Genomic DNA, 8,240 nt, shown 5'->3' on the forward strand with positions numbered 1-8,240 from the left:
TTGAATTGGAATGTCAGGAAACAGAATTGAATTCATATAAACTCCACGAAATTACACTTGAGCTGCTAAATAAAATAATTTGACTTGATTTGCTTAATAGTTTATAGTACATTAAATATTGTAAATCACATAAACGACAAACATATAAAAGAAATACAAAGTACTCTATGTTTAGTACGTTAAGCATGATCATTTCACATGCCAAATTTCAGGAAATTATGATAATTCGATGCAATAAAAAGTGAATGAAATACATGAATGAACATGAGTCATTTTTTGGTGAGTTGAGACATATATTATGTGGTAATCATATATTGAATGTATAGTACATCCAGAAACTTATTACCACTGTCATTCAATTATTAATTCGTAATGTACAGTTCTCATTTTTATTTAATTGTGTTTGATCAACTCTATTTCATACATGGTATATGTAAAGCATCATAAATAAAGTTCAAACGTATGTCTCTAAATGCAATCCCAAATAAATGCTCAGAAACAGCAATAAACGGAATTCAGTGGAATTTCCCTGAATTGAATTCCACTTCCTGTAATTCCAATTCAATTCCAACTCTGTTTCCTGTAATTGTTGTTGAATTCCAATTCCATTTGCTTCTTTGAATTGGAATTGTTGAGTTCATTCCTGAATTGGCCCCAACCCTGGCTGATAAGGCTGATTGTTACACTTGGATGGGAGATTGCATGGAAATACCAGGTGCTGTAAGCTTTTGCCTTTTCTTCACTGTTTACTAGGCTGGCTTTTACGGAGGCTGATCTTTAAATAGCCCACTTTTTGGAGCAGCCCTCGCTTACGGCCATACCACCCTGAGAGCGCCCGATCTCGTCTGATCTCGGAAGCCAAGCAGAGTCGGGCCTGGTTAGTACTTGGATGGGAGACCGCCTGGGAATACCAGGTGCTGTAAGCGTTTGCCTGTTCTAAACTATTTATGCGCTACACTTGCTTTTACGGAGGCTGATCTTTAAATAGCCCACTTTTTGGAGCAGCCCTAGCTTACGGCCATACCACCCTGAGCCCGTAGAGGAAGCTAGTCAGTAGCTAGTTACAGGAAGTGTTGGCTGCAGACGGTGAGGAAGGCTCACCACACTTTGTGTGTTTCGTTTTATTTTATTTTGGAAGTCATAAGTGTGTCTTTTTTTGTGCGTGTATTTTTTTTTGTGTAGTTTTTTCCCTCCCGACAGCACACGCTGTTTGGAGGGAACGTTTTTTTTTTGTTTTGTTTTTTTTGGACATGGACATGGCTGGAGGAACACGAACGGTTAATGACAATGGATCTGGAAAAGGACGACGAGATGTTAGGAACAAGGACAGCGGGCAAAGGACGGATATCATTGGTAAAGGAAGTATCCTGACCGAAGCAAAATAAGGAATACGAAGTAACCTTGGAAAGCATAGAAGATGTTGAACTGTTGGAGGATGGAATAATGATAAAGAACGTGAACTGTGGAGTTAAAAGGCTGCAAAGCAGAGACTACGTTGTCTCTTTCATGCACCTGCCCGCGTACATCGATGATCAAGATATTACTGATAAACTTGAAGGATGGGGAGTTACCCCGGTTTCGGAAATTAAAAGACGTGTGTACCCTGGCACAACTGTGGAGGATGGAACAAGGTATGTGAAAGCTCACTTCCCTAAGGAGGTTGCATCTCTCCCGTACAGCACGAGGCTGGAAACAGCTGAAGGGCTTCAGTACTTCAGGGTGATGCACAGCCATCAGATTAAAACCTGTAGGCTGTGCATGAGCCCTGATCATCTGTTGAAGGACTGCCCTGATTTTAAATGTTATGTGTGCGAGGAGAGAGGGCATTTTGCCAGGGACTGCAATGCGGTTAAGTGCCAGGAGTGCAACAAAGTCTTAATTAAATGTGAATGCTGGTTTGAGGAAAATGAGACTCATGTGGGTGGGCAGGTGCATGAGCAAGACGATGTGGTGGAGGGAGAGGAAGATGGAACGATGGAATTAAGACAAGAAGAAGAGACTGATAAAGGAGATGATGGAAAGGAGATGGAGAGAGAGGAAACGGGCGACAGAGTATTCCAGCAGGAGATGGGGAATGAAGTAAGAAGTGATACTGATGAGGTGGAGACACAGAAAGACGATGGACAGGAGCAGAGAATACTGGAAACAATTACGGACACAGGAGGGAATACAACAGACAGAGACGAGGATTATAATAGCGACGGAGCAAAAAAGGAAGCAGAGGCAATGAATTTTAAAAGAAGACGTCAAATAAAGGTAAAGCCAAATTTAGAAGGAGTAAGGAAGAAGGTGGTAAACAAAGACTTGCTAAAAAATAGATTTGAACTTTTGAGGGACATGAATCACATAAGCTAAGGACATGGGTTTTTTGACTGTTTTTTTCTATCTATTTTTTATGGTTTTAAATCTGGCTTCTTTTAATGCCAGAGGATTATCTGACTTTAACAAATTTGAAAAAGTGAAGGAAATGTTTAAAAATGAAGATGTTATTATGTTACAAGAAACAAACTGGAGAGAAATGCATATGTGTGAGATTAAGAAAAGATGGAGTGGGGACATATTTTACAATAACCAAGATAACAGATATGGCAGTGGGGTGGCTTTTTTTAATAAGGGAAAACACAAATGTTGTTTGTAAAGTTGTTTTTAAAGATGAGATTGGGAAATGTCTAGCAGTGGAATTGGAACGTGAAGAAGACAAAATATTGGTGATTAATGTACACGCTCCCAATGAAGAGAGGGAAAAGAAGAATTATTTTAATGGTGTAAGGAGGTTTTTAACTAAGTACAAGCATGCCATTTTAATGGGGGATTTTAATACTGTTTTAAGTAAACTAGATGTGGCTGATGGCATGGTTTTTAGGAATGACTTGGGAAGCCAAGAACTGAAATCGATAATGGACAATTATATGATAGTTGATGTGTGGAGAGAAAAGAATGGGAAAAGAAGGCAGTATTCAAGAAGACAAAATGGGGGAAACTTTATATTTCAGTCAAGACTTGATTTTATATTATGTTCGAGGCAGATAGAAGATTTTATCGGGAATGTGAATTACGGTGAAACTAGTTTAAGTGATCACAAGCTACTATATGTGAGATTTGATAAGAGTGTAATTAAGAGAGGCCCGGGTGTGTGGATTTTAAATACAGAGGTTTTAAAAAGAGGCACCTATATCCAGGAAGTTAAAGAGATTATTGAAAGAGAAAAGGCAAATGAAATGTATGTGGAAGATAAAAGAATGTGGTGGGAAAATGTTAAGTTTTTAATTAAATCACACACAATAAGATTTTGTAGACTGATAGAAAAATGTAAAAGACATACAGAAAAAGAAACAAGAGAGAACTTACAAAAGGAGCTAAATCAGAAAGAAAAAGACATGCTTAAGATAAAAGAATTGGAAGATAAACTCAAAGATGCAGAAGAGAAAAAATATGAGGGTGCTCGCTTGAGAAGTAAAGCCCAATATACTGTAGAAGGTGAAAAATGCACAAAATATTTCTTTGATTTAGAGAAGAAGGGGAAAGCTGAAATAATAAAAATAGTTAAAAATGAGATTGGTGAAGAAGTAAAAAATAATGAAGGTATACTAGAGGAGATAAAAAGATATTATGTACAACGGAAGGCGTGCGGGACGAAGGTGGGGAACTGCTCAAAATAATAGAAGCAAAAGTAGAGGAGGAAGACAAAAAATTTTGCGATAGGGAAATAAGTGAGGAAGAAATAGGAAGAGCTATAGATGAGTTGAACAGGAAGAAAAGCCCAGGGATTGATGGGCTAGGGGGTGAATTTTATATAGTTTTCAAAGATTTTTTAGCTGGTATCTTAAAGGAAGTGTACGATGACATTTTTAAAAAGGGACAAATGAACTTAAGAATGGGCATGGGCTTAATGAAGATAATATACAAAAAGAAAGGAGATAAAATGGACCTAAAAAATTATAGACCTCTCACTATGCTAAATACCGATCTTAAAATTTTATCCAAGGTTTTAGCTAACAGATTAAAAGAGGTGATGCCAAAAATTATAAAAACAAATCAAGCTTACGGAGTTAAAGGCAAAGACATCGCAGACACTACATTCAGTATTAAAGATATAATAAGTTACATAAAAGAGAAAAATATGAAAGGGTACGTGATAAGTCTTGATTTTGAAAAGGCTTTCGACAGGGTGGAGCATCAGTTTTTATTTGAGATTTTAAAGATATTTGGTTTTGGAGAGAATTTTATAAAGTGGATAAGAATTTTATATAAAGGTGTGGTGACTAGAATCAAGTGTAACGGCTTTTTAACTCAGAGATTTAAACTTACAAGGTCTGTCAGACAAGGGTGCCCCCTTTCAGCCCTATTATACTCTCTGGTGGCAGAGCCCTTGGGTCTTGCTATAATGAAAAATAAGGATGTAAGAGGAATAGAAATTGATGGCAGAGGGCAGGAGAATAGTATCTTTCAGTATGCAGATGACACAACTTTAATAATAAGAGATCTAAAGAGCGTCAAAGTGGCAATGGAAGTGGTTCAAGAATACTGCAGTAGATCAGGAGGGAAAGTGAATCAGGATAAAACTGTGTACATGAGATTTGGTGAAGCTACTATTTTAAAAGATGTTTTCAAGACTTTTCAAGAAGTTAGAGAAGTGAAAATTTTAGGAGTTTTAATGGGACACGATGACAGGGAAATGAATGACATTATGTGGGAAGAGATTTTAGGAGCCATTGAAAGAAGGTTGAATTTATGGAAACTGAGAAACTTGTGCTTGAAAGGGAAGGTTCTAGTATTAAATGTTTTAATGGTGTTGAAGCTATGGTACATTTTACATGTTGCATGCATGCCACTTTGGGTTGAGAAAAGGCTAAAGAAAAGTTTTATGGATTTTTTATGGGAAAAGAAGCCACCGAGAATATCATATGATACCCTTATAGGGGTGGCTGAGAAGGGAGGTTTGGGGCTTTTAGACGTAGCACTGAGGAAGAAAAGTTTAAGAGTCAAAATGGTGAAGAAATTTTTAAATGAAAATATTGACACGGTCTGGAAAAAAACTATGATGTACTTTTTAAGCAAATGTGGGAATTTTAATCTGGGAGAGAACATTTTATGGATGAAGACAAAAAAATTGGATGTGCAAAGATCTGCCTAACTTTTACAAAGAACTCTTAAGTGCCTGGGGAGAGTTTTTGAAACATGTGCAGTATGTTCCTAAAGGAAGAGATGATATATTAAATCAACCATTGTTTTTAAACAAGAGCATTGTCAATGAAGGAAAGGAACTGTTTTTTTTAAGAAATGGTGTGATGTGGGGATTGTGAAAGTGAGAGATGTGTTTTACGAGTTTCAAAAAGTTTTTTTACCGGTTCAGTTAGTCATTGATGCAATGGAGGATGAGAAGGAGGACTACATTAAGAAAGAGATTGCGAAACAGTATGGCATTATCAAAAGTGCAATACCAAAAGACTGGGTTAAGATAATAGAAAGTGGTGAACCTGGTATAAAAACCTTTATTTAACCAGAAAATACTCCCTGAGATTAAACATTTCACAGGATTGTCCTGACCAAAGTGGGCAGCAATACAATCAGTTTTGCGTTTTGTTAAAGTCATCTTCCATTTGCCGGATAACTAATTTATAATGATCCGGTCAAATCAGTTGAAGATTAGAATTGTTTACTCCACTACGACGAACACATTTTTCTCTATTAATAAGAGAAGAGCAACCTACTCTTTCAGATTCAGATTATTATTGATTCCTAATTCTGATTCCAATAAGATAAAAAAAAATCCAAATTTATTCTGTCTTTTGAGGGTTTTACAAAAAAAAAAAGAAAAGCGGACTGATATAAATTTCAAACATTAAATTGTTAAAAACAAGTAATAAAATAGGAACAAACAAATCAATTACCAATAGCATAAATAAATAAAACTGACAAAACAAATAAACACAGGTTCTCTCTGTATTTCTCTGTATTAAAGCCGTTTTGAAGTACTGTTTGAATGTACTTGTTTACTGGATCCTTGGGCTGAAAATTTTAAAGGGATTCACATCAATTTCTAATCATAAAAACCTTTTAATTTTTACCATATGGTTTTCATTATAAATGTACTGATTCAATTTAGTAATCACTAATTATTTATTAGTTTACCACTCTGCGCGCCTCCACTGACATGCTCACATAAGAACAGGCAGCATCTCTGTCACTGTCTACATCCTCTGACTGCATCAGACGCAATCATCAAACATATTTCAAAGGAAGCCGACGCCATGGTCCTGACCACATCACTGACTTTATTGGATGTTTGTAAGGGAATATTTGCATTAATTCACATTTGATTGAATTACTTATTCATGTGGTCGTGATTTTGGCTAATGCGGGACACTACTGAATGATGTGCATCAGAGGGGATTTTTAGAAGTGGTCATACGCCTTATACCTGTATATACCCAGAACTACACCACTGGTTTTGATGCTGAATGTTTTAAAGTTTTGTGTCATTAAATTAGGGTTAATTTTTATTTGTCTTCTTTCACATTAGACCTGATTGTGCTGAAAGAGGAGAGTCAAGAACTGAATGAAATGGAAGAGAACAGTCAATATAAGGATCAACACGATTTTTATAACTGGAGAAAAATCTTTTAGTTGCTCACAGACTGAAATAACTTCCTCAAGAAAAATTTACCAAAAGACAGGGAGGAGTAGTTATACCTGCCAACAACGTGGAAAAGAGTTTCAGTTATCATGGAAACCTTGAAGCCCACATGAGAGTTCACACTGGAGAGAAGCCTTACACCTGCCCACAGTGTGGAAGAAGTTTCACCAGGAAAGGAAACCTTAACTCCCACATGACAATTCACACTGGAACGAGCCTTCTTACCTGCCAACAGTGTGGAGTAAGTTTCACTCAAAAAGGAAGCTTTACCAGACACATGAGAATTCACATTGGACAGCAGTCTCACACATGTGATCAGTGTGGAAAGAGTTTTGATCAACAAGAAAACCTTGAAGTCCATTTGAGAACTCAAAGAGTTTCCATCGAAAACAACACTTTGAAGTCCACATGAGAATCCACTCTGGAAAGCAACCCTACACATGCCCTCAGTGTGGAAAGTGGTTTAAACATAAACGACGATTTGAAGAGCACATAAGAGTTCACACAGGAGAAAAGCCTTTCACCTGCCAGCAATGTGGAAGAAGTTTCAACCAAAAAGGATCCCTTAACCGGCACATGAGAGTTCACACTGGAGAAAACCCATTTAAATGTGGCCACTGTGGAAGGTGTTTCAGATATAAAGCAGGCCTTAAATACAACATGTGTCATCACATGTGAAATTGTCACAACATCTTAGGAATCATGTAATAACACCAAAGTGAAGAAATCTTGAGGTTCATAGAAGCAACCCAGATAGTTAAAAATGCCATAGCGCCGGAATTGGTCCTGGGTTTAAAAATTGTGTTTTGGTTGATCGTATCACAAATAAACAGCCTCTGTATCACAGTTTCTTTTGTCCCCATTTTTGGGGTTATGGTTTTTTCATGTTTCAATCAGCTAATTGTTTGTTGAGAAAGTACTGTTGGTTCTAAAGAAGGCATTTGACCCAGTTGACCACTTTTAGCCAAATTAACAAATGTAACACATTTTTGGAAGACTTAAATAATTTGGATAAAATATTTTTAAATAGGAAACAATGTATGTGTGTTGATGTACAACGTCATCTTACCTTGATTGCCCCAATGGGGTTCCACAAGGCTCCATTTTGGGAATTATTTTATTATAATATTGATTTACCTGGAGTATGCAAAGATGTAAATGTCCACATGTATGCAGATGATGTAGTCATTTTTACCTTTGTAACTAATTGAGAGGAGGGTTCAATTACCTTAACTACTGCTATGGAAAATGTTCAGGACTGGCTTACCAAATTAAATTTACTACTGAACAACAATTAAATCACTTATAAAAAAATCAATAAAATTGCTAGATAACAAACCATTTTTCTTTAGCTATTGAAACATTCTTAAAAAAGAAAAACAATTATTTAGAAAATGAAAAAAAAAAAAAAAAATCTAAATATGCCTGAAATATTTATAAGGTACGTTGTGGTCTTGCCACACTTCAAAACACAGATTATGATATTGGTAGCAGGTCTGTCATTGGAGGAGATTGTGCGGTGCCATACAGCCTTATCATATTTTCAAAAATCACTTTTGGCAGTGGCTTATAACAAATCAGTTGTGTAAGTGTAAATTGTTTT

General features: G+C 36.4%; 1 non-coding gene across 1 annotated transcript; it reads left to right on the plus strand.

The window, feature by feature from the left end:
* Positions 1–807: 807 nt before the first annotated feature.
* On the plus strand, positions 808–926 carry LOC141285686 (5S ribosomal RNA). Its single transcript, XR_012338811.1, has one exon. It is a non-coding gene; the product is annotated as a 5S ribosomal RNA (ribosomal RNA).
* Positions 927–8,240: the final 7,314 nt, after the last annotated feature.

The sequence above is a fragment of the Garra rufa genome, chromosome 14 (genome assembly GCF_049309525.1).
Source record: "Garra rufa chromosome 14, GarRuf1.0, whole genome shotgun sequence".
Lineage (NCBI taxonomy): Eukaryota > Metazoa > Chordata > Actinopteri > Cypriniformes > Cyprinidae > Garra > Garra rufa.